General features: G+C 33.1%; 1 protein-coding gene across 7 annotated transcripts in view; it reads right to left on the bottom strand.

The window, feature by feature from the left end:
* PRR16 (proline rich 16) overlaps positions 1 to 20,093 on the bottom strand; it is a 292,260-nt gene that overhangs the window by 212,502 nt on the left and 59,665 nt on the right. The window contains exon 1 of one of the 7 annotated variants that reach the window (XM_081278560.1): positions 8,994 to 9,022. The exons of the other annotated variants lie outside the window; for them this stretch is intronic. The gene's annotated coding sequence lies outside the window, so the exon portion shown is untranslated. Of the gene's footprint in view, positions 1 to 8,993; positions 9,023 to 20,093 lie in introns of those variants that run through there. 7 annotated transcript variants of the gene reach the window in all.

Here is a 20,093-nt window from a genome sequence, read left to right as displayed (position 1 = left end):
TTTTCAGAAACAAATGCCAAAAATAATAAAAATAAAGCTTATTGAACATGGCAATAAAGTTGTTTTGATAACATCTTGGAATGATTAAGAAGAGATACACACACCCTAGTCAACTATACCATGTTTGTATATTTAACAGAGAATATCCTATGATCCATGTATGATGGGTTAACTCAGGGCTGCCAAAAGCCAGGTTAAAACTATTTGAAAGGAATTGAAATGTCAAAATACCATAAAATAAATCCATGTATGATGTAATTGTAAAGTTAATTGCACTTACAAGCTCAATACTCAAAACAATGAAATAGGTTGGTATTTTATAGGTACTGGGTTTGAGAGGATATGTACTGTCTTGTAATGCTATTTAGGATTATCAAAGCTATTTCACAAGAAACACTATCCCTTCTTGCATCCCAGAAATCTTTAAGAAGTGGGTATCACTTTTTGTTTATTTGTTTTACAAAAGAGATTTGCTAAAGTTGTAGAAAATACCAGAAATTATAATTAAAGGTTATTACTTAAATATCTTTATTTTTCCAGGCTACATTTTGATGATTTAGACATCACACATAACAAAACCAGTCATTCTGAAACTAATAGTTTAAAATTTTTCTCCACATTTAGGCAAGGTTAATCAGTTTAGTTAGTCTTTATGGCATGGTTGCCACATACAGAGAATATAGAGTCTGAACATGTCATCTCATCTCAAAGACATGTAAAATTAATAGTTCCTACTTTTTTCCTAGTCATAATATTTTCAATATTTTTGTTTCCATTAACTTCTAGTGTATCAAACACAAAGCTCAACTAGGATTTCAGCACAACCATACAAATTGATATATTTGCTCACCAAGAAGTATTACAATCCATTATGCCACTGTATGCATCAAGACCCTTCAACTGTAGATTACTAATACAAACTGCTAAAATATTTTATGTTAATCTATAATCTAGGGTGCTCTAATCCAAAAAATAACCAAAAGAAAATGTTACCAAAGTTTAAGTCAGCATATTTTACTTTGATGTCATATCGACCATACAAGCTAAATCCTATTTATAAACAATATATTTCCTTATAAAAATTGATTATATAAGAACAATAGAAAAATGTTGACATTTATTGTTGTTAAAGGGATTCATTCATATCTGAGTTTTTAAAAACATCGTTATACTATTGTTTTTTACAAGGATATGATTAATCTTTACTAAAATAATAGATGTGCAAAATTATATTCAAATTTGCATATGAAATTAGCATTAGGATCAAGTGGCAAGATGTCTCTTTTATTTCAAAATATCCTATGTCTTAGGGGCTGGGATTGTGGCTCAGTTGGTAGAGTGCTTGCCTAGCATGTGTGAAGCAGTGGGTTTGATTCTCAGCACCCCACATAAATAAATAAAACAAAGGCCTATTGAAAACTAAAAAAAAAAATTAAATCTTATGTCTTAAAAAGAAAATAAAATGTTTACCTACTTATAATCCTACCAAGTGTTATCTTTTCATAACTATATATTGTTTATATAGAGAAGGAAATGATATTGCAACCATATCAGGTTACTTCTTTTTTTTTCTATTGTTGAAGGGTTTTATTTTTTTTTATTTCTTAATATTCTTTCAAAATTTTTAAAAATATTTTTAGTTGTCAATGGGCCTTTATTATTTATTTATATGCAGTGCTGAGAATGGAACACAGTGCCTCACACATGCTGAACAAACACTCTCCCACCGAGCTACAACTCCAGCCCCCTCTTTCAACTTTTAAGTGAAAGTTGTCTCTCATTATCTTTAGTCTGTTCTGTTGAAAGAGATTCTATTAAGAAATAGTTCCTTAGACTTCTCATTTCCATATTTATAGACAAATCTAAAAAGTATGAAAATATTTAAGGAAATTTAAGATTTTAAAAAAAGCTCTAATGTGGTAAAATGACTAATTTCAAATGAAAAGCCATTATAATTTGAAATAGAAACTCTAAACTTCTAACCAATGTATATGTCCTCACCCTCCAAAAATATGAAATATTTTCTAAATATCATCAAATTCCAAGCAGGACTAATTACAAAATGATTCTTCATAAATGTCCATGTACAGAAATTAAAACTTTGAAAAAATATATTATTTCAAGGGATGCAAAATAATTTCAAATTGTTAATAATGTATTTAATTATGATAAATTTTATAGTCTATATTTAAGGATAAAAAGAAAGAACACAGAAATTATACCTTCTATATAATCAAACTCTTTATTTTTCATGATAAGGTGAATACCCAGAAATGCCAGAAATGTTCCTAAAGTCATAAAGCTAATTAATAACAAGGCAAATTATTTGAACCCAGAGCTTTTGAAAATAGTCTACATATCTTTGTATCGCAGCAGTGCATATTCAATTAATTGTATCAGTGATATAATTCAAAGCAATTTGAAAATGGAGCACAGATACACTCCAAGTCAATATCATGTAAGCAAAATAAAATATAAAGAGGGACAAGAAAGTACAGGTACATTCATGAAAATATCTAGATCTAAAACCATACAGATTTTGGCTGAGTAAAACAAACAGCACAGAATGTGAAAATTTCTGACCCTCCCAAGTAAAGGAAAGGAAAAAGTTACTTACATTTAGAATTTCAATTTTATAGCTAGTTCTTTCTACTAAATCATTCTTTCTACTAAAATAAAGCACATCAATACCTCAGAAGTAACATATTTCTTAGTTCTGAAAAATAAAAACAAATTTCGCAAGTGTTTGTTTAAATGTCATTTATAGCTTTTTAGATATTAAAAATATGTATACACTGTTGTGTGTTATAGCAATCTTCAGTAAACACCATGGGCCAAGGTCATATATGGTTCTATAAAGGTGATTATATAATGCAATATGAAAGAATATTGGAAAACCTTCTAAAATAAACATATTCTAAAACACTTTTTTTCATATAGAAGTTGCATCTGCTAGCTCTTTATGGGAACTCTCAGGTGGACAATTCAGCACTGAAAGTTTCATAATGCTGTCTGTGGAATGAACAGGAGGGTAGACAGGATTGCCACTTAGAATTTTGTAGTTTCTCTCTCAAAGAAAAAAAGGTCACCAGGGTAAGGATCAGTGACAACTGAAATGCCACCAGTCCCGCAGTTCCCAAAATGTACAATTTGGCTGGTTAGCTCAGAGGAGGAGGGGGTTCACAATTCATCGACTCAGGAACTATTCCTTTCTCCTAAATGAACAAAAGTATATAGAATGCACTAGCAGCACACTGGAGATGGGTGGCAAAGATGAAATAATATTTTTAAATTGAAGCTTTATCCTTGGTTTCCATCCCAAATCAATAGTAATATGCTTGAGTATCTATAGGCCATACCAGGGCTTTTCTTGCCATATAGCTCTGAATCTATTTAATCCTGAAAATCAATCAGTTCAGTCTGAGAAATGTATAATGGGACACACAGAAATAATGGTCGTGAACTGAAGGAATTTAATTATAGAAATCATTTACATGAAAGTCTTGATTGGTTCCTATTTGGTATGAGCAGGACTACACACTAACAAACCAACTAAATAGGATACAAGGGGTGAAGACCTCAAGAAAATCAACAAGTTTATAGATTGCTTAATATATTCCATCTAGATATCATGGTATATAAACAAACAAATAAAATAGATTATGGTATAATTAGTATTAAAAGCTCTTGCTAGTAATTGGAGAATAGATGAGCTGTATACTAACATTTCTCTTTCAAAACACATGTTTTCTGTATGCTTTAAAAAAGCTAGAAAAAGTAGGGATTAAGATACAGTTCAATTTTATGCCATTTAAATTGTGAATTTTCCATTTTATTATGTTTTTATGAATTTATTGGTGCAATATAATTATACATAATAGTAGGATTCATTGTGATATATTTATATATGTGCATTGTATAGATCGGTTTCCTCCCATTTCCTTCCCTCCTCCCCCTGTGATCCCCTTCATTACTCTACTAGTCCCTCTTCTATTTTCATGAAGTCCCCTTTCTTCCTTCTTTATATATTGATTGATTATATAGATATATAGATATATATATCAAATTTTTTAAAAATAGTTTTTAGTTGTCAATGGGCCTTTATTATTTATTTACATGCTGTGCTTCCATATATGAGTGAACACATACAACCCTTAACTTCTTAATTCTGCTTTTCTCATTTAGTATGATGTTCACCAGTTCCATTCCTTTTCCTGCAAATGACATACTTTTGTTCTTATTTATAAATAAGTAAAACTATGTTGTGTGAACATATATCACATTTTTTTATCTATCTGTTCATTGATGGACACCTAGGCTGGTTCCACAACTTGTTTGTTTATTTATTTATTTATGGTATAGATGGACACAACACAATGCCTTTATTTTTATGTGATGATGAGGATTGAACGCAGATCCCGCCCATTCTAGGTGAGCGCTCTACCACTGAGCCACAATCCCAGCCCACACAACTAGTCTCTTGTGAATTGTACTTCTACAAATATGAGTGTGCATTTATTGCTACTTATGCTGACTCTAATTCTTTTGGATAAATACCAACGAGTGGCATAGTTGGGTCTTACAGTGGTTCCATTTCTAGTCCTTTGAGTTGTGCTAATTTACAGTTTTACCAACAGTGAATAAGTGTTCCTTTTTCCCCAACATCTTGCCAGCATTTATTATTATTTGTATTCTTAATGGTTGTGATTCTAATCAGGATGAGATGAAATCTCAGTGTAGTTTTAATTTGTATTTTCCTGATTGCTAACAAAGTTGAACATTTTTTTTTCATATGCTTCTTAGCCATTGGCATTTCTTCTTTGAGAAATATCTGTTTAGTCATTTGCCAATTATTGATTGGGACATGTGTGTTTGTGTGTGTAAATTCTTGTTGAGTGTAAAGATTAGTGACAACTGAAATTCATCCCTGAGTTCTTTATATATTCTGAATATTAATCCTCTGTCAGAAGAGCGGTTGACTAATATTTTCTCTGCTTTCTCTTTATGCTAAGAACTTTCCATTTTAGAATATTCTTAGTTTCAGAATGGTGTTCGTGCAGTTCAATGATTACATTAAAAAATATGACTTGGCTAATGTACAATTCCTGTTCATAGAAACAAGGTCTTATCTTTTAAAATATCAATTTTTCTAGAATGTATAACAAATATGACAATGGTCAGAATTATACTTTATATATATATATATACATATATATATATATATATATATATATATACATATATATACCTTTTATACTTTATATACTTTTTATACTTGCTGTCTCTGATGGGAAACTATATGTAATTGGAAAAACTCAAGCCGATAAAACTTTAAGTTTATTTAGCAGGTTATGTTCGTAATTTGGAAAATCCAAGAAGTTATCCATTTTATAGACAGTCTCTTTTATAGACAGATGTTGTGTTCCCCACAAATTTATATGTTGAAGCCCTAACATTGTGATGGTATTTGAAAGTGGGGCTTTGGAGAAGTAATTGGGATTAGATGAGTTAATGAAGGTCTCCAAGATGGGATTAGTGTCCTTATAAGCAGCTCTCTCTCTCTCTCCAACATATGAGAACACAGAAAGAAGACAGCCCTCCAATATGCATGAAGCCAGCCATCACTGGGAACTGAATTGGCCGCACCTTGAACTTTCTTGTTCCAGAACTGTTGAAATGCATTCCTATTTTCCAAGTCATCCTGCTTATGGCACTTGTCATGGAGCCCGAGCTGACCAATATGGGCCAAAACAGTGTTTCTCAAAACTACTTAGTTTTAATAGTGGCCAACCCTTCTTGCATAAATCATATGTAATACCTCTGTGATAAAACGGTTATTAGAATATGAGAAATTTGGAGGAAACTGTTTGGAGTGAGGGAACCATTCTGTTATCCCTAAATGAAAGCACCACCTATAAACACTGACTTTGCTATAAGGGATCAATCAATATACACTACATATTTACAAAGATTCCATTGAAAGACTCCTTATTAGCCTAAATTCTCTCCGACTGATAAAATAAACCTGCATGATAAAGGGTCAGCGACATAGCAAGCAATCAGCTTCCTTCTCAATGCTGGCTGGAACAACCCTCCATAAGCAGAAGATCACTGAGTTCTCTTCAGTGGACATTGGAGGTAAGACAGGTTGTCATTGGCTTCTGCTATGTTTTGCCACCTCTCTCATGTTCAGTTCATTTCATAGGAAATTATGACATGAGTTTGTAATCTGTTCCTTTGCTTAAACCCCAGCCTGAGTCCCAGTGCTTCCAATTATCTTCATATTAAATTGGGAATCACAGAGCCACTCCAGCCAAGGTAGGCTGGCAAAGCAAGAGTCTGGGATGGTGTGAGGCTCACATGAAACAGTATATGCAAAACAACCAACACAGGAGCTAGCGCTTGCTCATAAATGCTAGTTCTCATATTTACATGTGCCCAGTATTGTCCCTATTCAGCACAGAGAATTGCCTCTCAAAGTAGAGCCAAATTTCAATTTCAATTTTATTATCATCTTTTCTGTGTATCTCTAGATTTTTACATTCTATTACATTGGTTCAGTCTTCACAGAGTATTAATGAAGCAATCCAGTTCTCTAATACACAGTTTTAATTTAAAAATAAAGAATTTCCCATTCTATATTTGCACAATGTGAATTTTTAAATATTATTTATTATTTGAAATCCTCCGTGTTAAATTTGGTCATAATTCCTGTACACAGTGCTAGACTATCAAAATCTCCCTAAAAAAATACACATTATATATTTATAAGTATTTCTTCGAAAGCATGCACAGAGATTCTTGGCACAAAGCCTTCTAAAGAGGGAGTTCCTTGGAGTCCTATGTGGCAGTACTGCCTATACACCTGTTTCTCTCCACAAACATCATCAAATGAACTCAATTTTGAAGATTTGTTTCTAAACTTCAATATGTTTGCTATCCTCTCATGATTGTCTGTCATTTGTGAATTTAGTTGACATTCATTCTGTGGATTTAACCAATTTAAGAAAAAGATGTTGAAATGGACAAAAAAAAAAAAACAGGAATTCATTAGAACACATCTAGAGAAGCCTTTCTGGTTAGACTCAAGGGATGTTTATTGAATTCCTACTGTACGACCGGCTAGAAAATTGCTTATATGCTATCTCATTCAATGAAAGATAGTGCACTGACGTGATCTGAGTATGATCGCTGCACTGGTTATCATTATATCAAGCTACAATGCCATGAAGGCTATTATCTTAAATGCGCTACTGATTGTGGTATAAGAATTGAATAAAGTAAAATATACAAATCAGAAGAATTATGGAAATGAGAGACAACAGAAAGCACTTGCCCAAGAAGAACCAAGAAGCTGCCAAAACTGAGAGTTGCATGCATCATTATTCAGAATTATTATATATTTGATAAGCTGAGTCATAATCCAAAGAATCTCTTCTTCCTGATTTTAGGGACAGTTCCTCCTGTGTAATAAACATGTTATAAGGTGCTTGGAAAAATGCCTCACTAAAATCAAGTTATGTTACAGAGGAAGTAGTCTCAATTTACCATTTAGTTGTCCCACACAAACATTAAGTGTGATGAGATTGGTTTTTAGGGAATCTACACTATATTCTGATCATCAGTGCTCATTCTTTTCATAGACCATGGGTTAATAACAGCTCTATGCAGAATTTTGCAAATAGATAGATATATAGATAGATATTTGTAAGAATATATATATTTTTTCATTTTATACTTTGTGAAAAATAAAATATCATGGCATATATATACACATATATATTCATATATATATAGATAATGATTGACTACTTAGTATTCTGTGATTTCCTCTATTCCTTGTGGTATGTGAATGATGTGGCACTGAAACTAAAGTCAGAAAACCTGGGTTATGTTTTTAGGTCTGTTGCTTCAATAAATTTATCTTGGGCAAGTTATTTAAAACCTCTAGACAGAAGGAATCTGAGTTTATAGTTTTCTGGCCTATTTTTTGAACTGTGTGATTGCAAAGAACTAAAAACACAAAATCTGATCAAGAAAGGAAACTGGTTAGTTATGGAGAAATAGTTTGGAACTCACTTCTCCTTATTCAAATTCTCATCTTTCTTTCACAATCAGCATGCAGTGGATGACTCTCAAAATCAATAGGAAATGATGCTAAAGTACTCCCTAAGGCGTGACATGCAATGAAAAAAGCATAGCCAAGAAGTTCTCAAGTACTTCTGCAAAATTCTCACTACCATCAAATACAATTTCTCTAAGCTTAGAAGGTTGCAAAAGGAATTAGAATGTTGCAGAAGGAATTTGCCCATGGATGACCTAAGATCAAGAAATATGGTTTGAGTTATATATGAAAATTATTAAAGTTTAAATGGCAAAATTTTCTTAAACTATTTTTTTTTTAGCTAGAATCAAAGATCTCCATGTTTTTTTTCAGAACACGCTAAGAATACTCCACCCAAAATAGGAAAATATATTTGTTCTTTGTAACTTTATCTCAAAATAATATAAATGACATACATTCTGAATAGTTAAAATAATAAATACTGTGTTTAACTGATTTACAATTTATATCTGATTTCATGTATATTAGGAGTCAAGGCCACTGCCCAAAATATTGTGGATATCTTATTGTTTTAATTACACTTATACTTACACTGTTTTTAGGCTGTATTAATGGTAAGCTCAATAAATATCAATAAGAATCAAGTAATTTATTCCTAATATGTTCATTGGAGGTGATATAATGAGACTGAAAAGTGTTTACTGCTACAACCATATCTCTAGCTTTATCTATTAAAGGAACCATCAGTGGCTTTCAAGAGATGCAAAGTGAATTTTGAATCAATTATTTGAGAAGCTCATGTGGTCTTATGAAAACAGTCTGCTTATTGTATAGTCTTTCACTACTATGAAATTTATGTTACCCTTATTTTTCCCAAAATTTCAGACTAGATTATGAACTAGAATCTGAGAGGATACCTGAAACTCACTTTTGCTATGGTTTCAAAGGAAAGAAAATTCTCCTCTGGTCCTAAAAGAGTAAATAAATCCATGATATGATGCTCTGTACTTCCTGGGCTTGAGGTCTTGGTGGAAATATTCATAAATCCATTCAAATAGTTAAATCTGTTAAGAGCATAAGACACCATATTAGCAAAACAAAAGAATTCGTTCCACCATGTCTGATAAACCACAAGTATCTTCTCTCTGATGAACCAAGAATTCCTTCTAGCATTACTGATGTTTCTCCATACCCTTGAAGTGACATTAATTCCATATCAACAGAAATTTCTCTCCCATGTTTATCTCTTCTTATACTTACATAAATGGTCTTATCCATTGATCAAAGGAATCAATGACCATTAGTAGAAACTCTTGGATTTAGCAGAGTGACATTTGATAAAGCTTGAAATAAGCTTGACTTATTCCCAATGCACAGAGAAAATTAACATGCATTTATCATGTATTGATTACATGCCAGACACAATCTTAGGAGAACAACAATGGGATGAGGGAGCTCTTGTTATCCATATTTAATACATGATATATCAAAAAAATGAAATTAATATCTAGTAAATAGTTTTGCAGCCAGTTAGCAAAATAAGCTAGTCACAGAAAGACGAATACTCCATGATCTCACTTACATGTGGATTCTAAAAAAGCCAAACATCCAAAGAAAGTAGAAGGCTGGGCGCAGTGTAGTGCATGTCTGTAATCGCAGGGGCTCAGGAGGCTGAGTCAGGAGGATCTCAAGTTCAAAGTCAGCCTCAGCAATGGTGAGGCAGTAAGCAACTCAGTGAGACACTGTCTCTAATTTTGTGTGTTATTTAGAGACAGGGTCTCACTTGGCACTCAGTTAACTCTGACCCACTCTTCAATTATTTTTCCCCACAGTTTGCTCTGATTTTCCTGACTTGGAAAATCCCCTTAAGCATCTTTTGTAGTACCTGATAGACCTACAATTATACATATCTGTGAGGAATTATATAATTTTAGTCCATTAGGGTAGAATATAAACTCCAAGAGTTCAGAGGCCTAACAGTTTTTACTCAACATTATATTCCTAGGTGCCCAGCAGCAATCTGTGTGTAGTAGGTGCTGCAAAAATATTGGTTGAATTAATTAATTAGAAATTAATCACCTAGAGTTTGACAATTCTGTAGCCATGAAACATAAAACAATTTATTTAATAGATTTGAAACTTACTAGAATTGAGATAATGCCCCACCCTTTCCCCTTTAGCCAGGCATACCTAGGTTCCTAAACCACTATTAACATATGTCATTTTTCTCTATGCCAACAACACAAAGGCACATTTTAAAGAATCAAGAAGTATATGCTGAGAATCTCCATATATACAAGATTCTACAGATGTACAAAGAAATATAAATTGTGGTCCCTTCTCTCAGAAAGTTCGTAACCTAGTTGATACACTAAGATGCTCAGAGCAATGTGAAGCAGTGACAATGTGACAGCACGAAATACCAGGGCCATAAAGAGGGAGCTCATGGAGGACCAGCACAGTTGGAAAAACACCAGGAATGAAAAACAGGTGGTACACTGTGCTAAGCAAGAAAGACACAGGATGTGAATTAACACAGAGCAGAGGTAGCTTCAGGCTAGAGAAACAGAGAAAATAAGATATGATGAAGGAGGCCTGCCTAAGTTTAGCTGAGGGTGAAAATACAGGGGAAAACTTTCCACAAGTAGAAAGACCAGAGATGAAGAAAGGTCTTACAGCCCAGCCTGAGATTTCAGTTGATGGAGGATACCATAGAGAACCACTTCCACTTCTTAACAATGAGCAGATTTGTTGGTATTTGAGTTTTAGAAGAAAATCATCATAACAAGTTTATCTTTTAAAAAATAACTACATAAACGCAGAAAAACATGCAAGTTTAAGCAACATGGAGTCTGAGAGATCTCGGCTCTTAGGTTTCTGAGCATTTAAAGTCAGTTCAATGTATCAAAATCTAATTTGTAGAATTTAACTTCAAGCAAAAATCTTGGCAGTCCTGCAGCAGTTATTACCACTGTCTGTTCCCTAACTTCTTAGCTACCTTTAGGTTAATGGCAGGCCAGATGCCATCACAATGTTACATTACAGTCAATCCATGAAAAGATATCATGGTTCCTGCCCTTGCTTATTTCCAGTTCTACTGATAAAAGATAATTCTAGGACAACAAAAGAAGAACCTCAAGACTTTAGGGTTAATTATAACATTCAGTCCTTAAAATTGAAGTTATTATGTCAACCAGGACTTGCTATTTTTCTCTATACATCCACTTTTTCTTTGAAATGATTCTGATTCAACTCACATGCAACATTTTATTTTAACCTCTAATGAAAAGTCCTCAATACTTATAATTTTTTTGTTCATTACTCTTTTAAACATTTGCCAAATTGTAATTGAGGGTTGGCTGAGCTTTCCTGATAGAATTATAAGAGTATTCAAACAATGTAAACAAATAATGAGGAAATATTGATGTATCCTCATCTGAAAAACGACGACTATGTGTGCTCAGGTAAGTAAGGTTGAAGCTAAGAAGGCTAATTTATTTTTGATTAGTTACTTAGAAGTAGGTACAGCTTAGAAAAATGAATAGTAAACATCCATCATGTAGTTTATTTACAGACTATATACTGGAAATAGTTACACATGCTTGGCTTTCTTTTTTGAAATCAAATTTCTGAACTTGAAAAACACCTTCTACCTTCCTCAGTATCTTTAGACTTGGCACTAACATTATCAGCACACAGAAGCTGAGGAAGTTCATCCTAAATCTACAGTTCATCATGCGTATTCCAGCAAACATTGGTGTTTTTACTCTCATTACCCAACATTTCTCTTCTATCACTGAAGTCAGATTCTATAAAAAATTAAGATATATAAAACTCACTGATTTTGTGGGTGCATGTTTTTATAAATGGTAGATCTACTGGGAAGCTGGGACTGGGGAGACTCCTTCTGTTTCCTGTCTCACTACCCATATTATACCTCAAGAAGTTACATATTGGTTCTTCCTCTTTTTGGTACTTGCTGGGAAATGAAGAAGGATCCAAGAATCTGGAAGTATTTTGCCAGCTTGGAAACACAATGCTTTGAGCTCTTTAGAATTTTCCAAATCCCCTTCATTGGACCCCAGTGTCAATGCTTAACTCTTCTAAGAGCAGAGGTCTTTGGCAAAATCCTTGGGTCACCTCTCCACTGAGTGCTTTCAGTTCATCAGATCATACAGTGTGATTTGAACAACTTAGCTTCTGTCTCTTCAGTTAACACTGATATGCAGGAATGATTTCAAACTATTTAACAATCAGAAGGTCATGTTCACCACTCAGAAGCAGCTTGGCCTATTGTACTACTTCTGCTATATCAGTCAATAGTCTTTTCGTTTCTGAATCCTGGACAACCTGTTGATGCAGTAAGGAGAAATTTTGAGTGGTGGATGATGGAAATCAGTCTGATCAACATCTGTCACTGTATACAAAGACATTCAATTATTTTCATAACCTAACAGATACATATTTACTATTGTGTACCCACTAAACATTAGTCCTATTTGTATATATGAGCATCCCCTCCACATTCTGTGGAGTGTACTGATTTATTACTGTTAGCTTGCAAGTAAATATTTGTAAAGTTAAATATGGAGATAGAATATCACAGTGGTTTAGAGCATAGGCTCTGCCACCAACTCCAACATTGCCACTAACACAGCTTCATTACTCATAAAATGCAAATGAAAAAATACTACCATGTAAGTGCCCTGAAAATTCATAAAGTGATGCATGAAAAGCACTTTGCATGGTGAATGCTCAATAAATGCTGGTACACGTCCACCTTACTAGTAGAAGACCACGTCTTTATCTGACTACACTGTCAAACTCAATACAAATGGAGCCTCCGATTGTATTTTAAATTACCAAAAAATAAGTTAGCAAGAACACATGTCATTCTGATGTATTCTTCCAACTTAGGATCCAGAATTAAGGAAGAAGTATATTTGTAAGCAAGTATAAAAACTAAAATGAAATTTGTAGATACACAGGTTTTTTAATTTTATTTTTAATGATGCAAACAGTCATGAAGAGTAGTGTAATTTTGATATTAAATAATTTATTGAGAAAATACATAGTATTGGGATAGTCCACTACAGATAACTACCAAAATATAAAATATGTCTTATAGCGTTTAAAAGAGATATTTAATTTGGAAAGCCCTAAATTACCTCTTTATTTTTATATATCTTTAATAATTTTTCTTTGCCCATATTTTCTCTTAAAAACAAACCCCATTCACATGAAGCATAAACAGTATGATTTCAGGTTTTCAGCCTCTTTTTATGACATTATAAAAAACACCACCACCATAAGTGACTTACCAACTATCAAAATATAAGAGCTTAGAAAGAAATCTTTCCAATGAGCTTGACACTATGTATAAAATATAAATTTCTAATAAAAATATAAATCATGTGGACCAAATCCAATATACATTATGGAACTGACTTTTATTTACCAGCAAAAATAAATAAATAAAGAGACCAGTGCACTTACATATGAACACAGCTCTGTGCATGTAAACAAACACCTAGACATACTACCTGTGGGCACCTAAAAGGGAGAAGATGACCCCTTTCACCAAAAAAGATCTGTGATGCTCTTTGGATTCATATACATCATACCTATCCCTTCTCTCTTTTAAAAATAAAATTAAAGAAGTTGGGTGGTGTGAGTTCTGATTATCCTGATTACTTGGCTATGTGGAAGTCTCAACTCCTCAGCAAGCAGTACATCAACATTGGTTACACAATGTTCTCTAAGATTTCAAGCTGAGGAAACTACCTCTGGGATGTTTTTGGATCCCTAATCTTTAAATTGGAAAATCCCATTTGAGTGTCAAGAACAATGCCAACTAGTTTTTTTTTTTTTTTCATAAGAGTAATGGATAGGAAGTCAACCCTTTAGAAAATCATTAAAATTATTTAATGAGTGTTGAGTACAAGTATTTTTTAAAGAAATGAAGTATAAAAATTCAGAATATAATAGAAACCTGCTATATAAAATAAAATAGAAACATAATTGCAGGACTCAGTGTTTCACAACATTTTATTTCAGTTTCATATACAAATACACAAATGTGTGTGTACTAGGTTATAATGGGAAAGGCATTGCTTCCTGTTGGGGTGGGCAAAAGCATGGAAAGTCATTGAAACAACAGAAACCACAAACTGGCAAAGGAAGCGTTCCAACCAACTAAATATTTAATGTAGTCCACAGAATAGATTTCTTTAATTGAATTAGTTGAACATTGGAAAGACTTGAACATTAGAAAATTCACATAAAAGGCAGTTTACATGGCTTCCTCTGAAAGGTCAGGCAATCTGGCTCTCCTCTGGGCAGCTGAATAACCCAGGCATCATTAGAAACAGCACTGGCTCATTAGGTCATCAGCTCTCTGCATCCACCTCCACTGAGCACTATACAAACATAACTTTAGACATTTGAACATGTCACCTCTGCTCCTACCATGATGAAAGGTTATTAGAGAAACTCATGATTTAGGTCAGATTGTCCCACAGTCTGACAGATACTGAATAGAAATGGTTCATGGCTGTGACAAAACTAATTATAAAACCACCCATCTATAAATTCAACACACTCCTTAGAGGTTTTAGTCTCAACTCTTCATTTCACAGATGAGGTGACTGAGACACCCTAAGAAAGCAAGTATAATGCCAAAGGTCACAGAGTTAAAATAATTGCTCCATGATTAGAAATAAGTCTTGCTCTAATCCTGATGCCCTTTCATGGATGCCTTTAAATATATATATATATATATATAATATATATATTTTAGAAAAGAAAAGCAATACAATCACTGCAGAGGCACACTGAAGCCAATATGATGGGTGTTATGTGTAAATGATCTATCAGTAATGTGGACATTGCTGAGGGTAAAAAAGGGCTAGTAATTACTCTACTCTCAGCAACATCTCATTTTGTTCACATTAGTTTCCTCACCTACAATTTCCAAGTGTGTATCTAGTTGAAGGAGGATATATTGATGTGTAGATCAATTATTCCATAACGTACCTTCTAAAAGATTGTACCATATGAACAACCCAGTTCATATGGCAGTTCATGGCTAAAGGTGACTGATCTTTAAATGACTGAAAAGTGAGTAAACTCCTAATGATTTTTGATATAAGAGCCCCCAAATAAAAAAGCAACACTGGGCTCATAAAATTTCTGCATTCAGTTTATGGACAAAAATAGCCCACCTCTACGATCCTACAAAATACTCTTGCATCTAGATGTATTTCTTAAACATTTGATAAGTAATTTTAAGCATAAAATTTTTAAAATATAATAAGCATAAATTTTTAAATATATTTCATAAAAATTTCTCAAGTATTTGACATTATAGGAAATGGTCAATTTTCTTAAGTGTTTGAAAAATACAAGTTGTATCTCTGCACCTAAAAGGTAAAGGGTTATATTTTAGCACCAAGATTTTTAATAAAAACAAGTGTGACATACATATTACAATAAAGTGAATAATTGAAAATGCACAGAAACTGTAATAAATCTTCATAAAATATTCTATTTTTACTGTATCCTGAAACTGAAAACTCATCAAATTATCTCCCCATAGTTAAAAACACAGCAATAAAACCAGTTTGCATAATTATACTTGATAATTGTCTTAATTATTTCTAGTCTTGATTCCTTAAATAATAAATGCTAATAATATAAATTCCCAATTAGGTGTCTTCATAGCAGTGAGGAGTACATGGGAAGCAAAAACATATCCTCCTCTAAACAAAGACATTTTCAGCACTGGGTTTGGGACACTGTAACACTGTCCTTGAGAGATGTACAAACAATATATAGCTCTTCTCATTACTGTCACACTGCATGATACCTAGTATCAATCTCTTGGATAACCTTCATCTCATTTTTAAAATTTAATTTCATTTTTATGTTAAAAACATGGAGACTAAATGAACACAGTATCTTGATTAGGATCCTGGAATAGAAGGAATTCAGTGAAAAAAAAGCATTAATATTAATATTAATCAATTGTTTTGTTATTAATTAATAATTATTAAATATTAATTTTGACCAATGTATCATATAATGAATGATTTTAACATGGGTGAAAACTGGGTTGAGAGGGTAGAGGAGCTCCTTGTGCAGTCTTTCTTACCTTTCTGAAAGTCTAAACTTATTCCAAAAAACAAGGTTTATAAAAAATAGTTGAGAAGACATGAATAAATGCATTATGAAAATGCTATATAATTTAGCAGTGAAAACAAGATATATAAATTTATCATGAAGAAAGTAACTATTTTTTCAAAAAGCCACTCTAGCATGACTACTACCACTTAAAACCTGCAACAATTTAGCTCCAACAAGCTAGGCTAATAAGAAGGCCCAAAATGTTGCACCAAAATTAAACCAGGCCCCTTTAAGGCATGTAATGCATTAAAAAAAAAAAAAGTTTAAACGAACAAAGTATCCTTTTCAAAATTTCTTTGTAACAATCTTGGGTAAAGAAAAGTTAAGAATGTGACCTCAACAGGGAAGTCTGAGTTAGTCATACTGCTTATTCTTAATTTGTGGCTCTAATAAGCACTCAAGAGTATGTAGGAGCAGAAAAAATAAAGTAGCAAAAGAAAGAGAAAAATAATTCCTAACAACTGATTCGAAAGATCAGGAGGATATGAACAGCCAAGACTTCTGGGAGGAAATGCCTTTTGAGTTGATGCTCTTATCTATTCCCCAAGGTCTGGCTGAGCCTTGAGAGTTGCGTGACCCCAATTATCTTGGCAGGATCACTTTTGGGTCTAAAAATCACAATTCTTACCAGAGACTAACTTTTGATATTAAGAAAAAAAAAAAGAAAAAGAAAAGAAAAAAAAAGGATGTGGATATAAAGGTATCTCAGTACCTGAATCCTAAGATCCTAAGGAAAAGGCAAGTTTTCAAAATGCCCTTACACAATAATTTTAAAGCCCCAAATCTCCTATGGCAGAATATACTATTTAATTGCTTGTCATTAGTTATTAGGAGAGGAATTCAGTTTTATGTGTCCTATACTTCTCAACAAAATCTTATCCTTATGACTAGAAAGAGAACAGAATTGGGAAGCTGTGAAAAACATTCAGAATTTCAAAAAATAATAATATATTGCTTTATGCCTACTCTGTAAAACTGATGTTCCAATACAAAGCAATCTACTATGAGACCTCAAAAAAATCTTTTCATATATATATATATATATATATATATATATATATATATATATACACACACACACACACACACACACACACACACACATATAGATATATAAAAATATACACATGGAATACATGTGGACATACCAACAGATAAAAGTATAGACATATATATGTATATAAATTATCTATATAGATATTTTCGTACCCATGCATCTGAATGTATTTGTTCCATATCTCCTGTGTTCATGGCTCTGTTTCAGGTGACTATATGGAACTTACATTCTCTCTGAGCTGACAGACTGTGAGGCACCAGTAACAAAATTAATAATTTAATTACATTTGTGATATGACAAATTCTATAAACTTTAAAAGATGGCAAAAAGGGGATGACCCTAGAAGGGCCAGGGAACCCACAGGAGACAGGAAGGAGAGGTATGGCAGCAGGTATAAGATCAGAGGCAGGAAAGAGCATCACCTGTTCAGGGGACAGAATACAGGATGATGTGACTGTGACCAGAAAGCTAGCTGTCCAGGGGCACATGGCACAAAATAAACCCAGTGAGATAGGACGGATGGGGTCACTCAGGACCTTACAGACTTAAGAAAGAAATTTCACCATTGTCCCTTTCACAAATTTTATCCCCATATTTTCTGGTAAAATAAGCCCAAATATGTAAAGCATATTACATATGGGAGGGAAGTGACATTTTCACATTTGTACTCAACCGGTGTACAGATGAGGCTCCTTAGGGGCCTGTGCAGTGGCCCTTCTGAGAACTGGTTTCCTAACCTGCACAGAGGCACCTAAAGAATGAATAACAGTGTTTGTGCTTGGGTCATTCACGAAAACAACATTTCCATGGCTGTCTTTTCTGTTTAATGAGCCATCACCATATGAAGGCATGTGTGGTTCACCAAAAGTGAATTTGTTTCACAGTAAACTCAGCACATGCCCAGCTCTGCACTGGCATTGGCCTTTGTGAAGGGTCTCTTAGGCTACCAAAGATCTCTTTTGCAAGAATTTCAACCAAAGAGGGATTTTGAAACAGCAAATAAACTAAAATGTTACAGACAATAGACTCTGAAAATGACTCAGGCATCTCTCTCACTACACGTTAGTTATGCAGCGAAAAACAGAAAAAAGGAAAAAAAAACCTTAATATTCATACAACTTTTCAACAACAATCCTTGTAAGAAATTTAAATTGAATAGGTACATATTCTAGATACTTTTTCTGTTTTCAGGCTGGTATATAATTATTGTTAAAAATTTAAACATCCAATTACATTATGCCAAACTGATCATTTAAACACTCATTAATAAACGAATCACATAAGACTCTCAGTCCTCATAACCCTCTACTACACACATATTTCTTTTTACAAATATAGCTCAGCACTTCCAGAGATAATATTTAAATACATGAGTTATTTGTAATATGATTTAATCTTAATCCATTAAATCTCAAAATAAAATCTTTTTCAAAACCTATGCTCATTAGTCTGTTCATTTTTCTTTCTTCTCTTTTCATTCTTTTTCTTTTATTTTGCTTTCTTATTCTTGCTATAATTACAAATATTTGATCCTGATTTAGAATATTTTTAATCTCTCAAGGAAAAAAATATTATTTTGAAATAACATTGTTGCTTTGTTTTTACCAACATCATGATTCCTAAAACCTAGTGTTCTTCAGTAGGAAATATTCATGAGAACCTGTATCAGTTGTTCTCATTGTGTTTTTAAAATCTCCTCAGAGTGAGTTACCTGTCAGAAATCTCACCATGTGCTAAAAGCTGTGCTGAGCTACTCCTTTCTATTTTCTCAGGAGCCCAGCTATTATTAAGAAAAAAATAAAATCAAGTCAAAATAAACTTCTTCTGCCTTTGGGGTCATGTCTTCTGTTCCTGATGGAACTCTTTTCCTTCCTATCAGTTTTCTTTCTCTGCATTTACTTCACTCACTTTTTCATGATCTACCTCCAGGCAACAAACTCACTATACAATTGCTAGTCAGTGGCCAACATTTTGTCCCAGCAGCATCCCTAAACAGGCTGCTCTTGCTGATCCCACTCCAAGCCTGGCTAGATCCATTGGGAAGAAAGTGGGAAATAATTCAGTTGATTGATATCTCAAAGAACTCGATTATTTGGTTGCATTTAGAAAGTGGAAGCAAGGATAGCTTTTGTATTCATCTGCAATTGCAACACATGAATGCAAATGCTGACAATACTTTCAGTTTTCAAAAAGCACTCTATTGATCTGTACTTTTTGTTTCTCCTGAGGGATTCAAGCCACCAAGCAATAACAAAATATTTTAGATGTGGAAACCTTTATCCAATCCCCAGAATCTCCACTAAAAATGACATTTTAAGAGTATTCATTAATTTTTATAAGTTCAAAATTATAATATGTATATCCAATAAATCATACTCCTGTGTACTTTAACAATACAAAACTCTGCAGTTGAGACTTATAGATGATTGCAATGTCCATGCACAAATTACTTGTAGATTCTAGCTTGATTGAATAGTAGGGACAAAATCCTGACTCACTTAGAAATAAAGCTGGAACTGCCATGTTTTCTCAAGACCTATTACTAAAAATCTCAGAATACTCATCAACTAAAGTAAACTTTTAGCTTGAAAAAAAGATAGTAGGAATCTTTTATTCATGCTAGAAATAGACAAATTAACAATTGCCTGGTTGCATTTCCTAAAAAGTAAATATTCAACAGGAACAGAATCAATGAATAGGCAACTCGGTCAGTCTTAATCATTTTATGTAGAGGAAAACAGGCTCCAAAGTATCCTTTAATATTATGTTTTTATTAAAGAAAAACAT

Source organism: Spermophilus citellus (assembly GCF_964194105.1).
Source record: "Spermophilus citellus genome assembly, chromosome: 1".
Lineage (NCBI taxonomy): Eukaryota > Metazoa > Chordata > Mammalia > Rodentia > Sciuridae > Spermophilus > Spermophilus citellus.
This window is presented reverse-complemented; position numbering and strand designations above follow the sequence as displayed.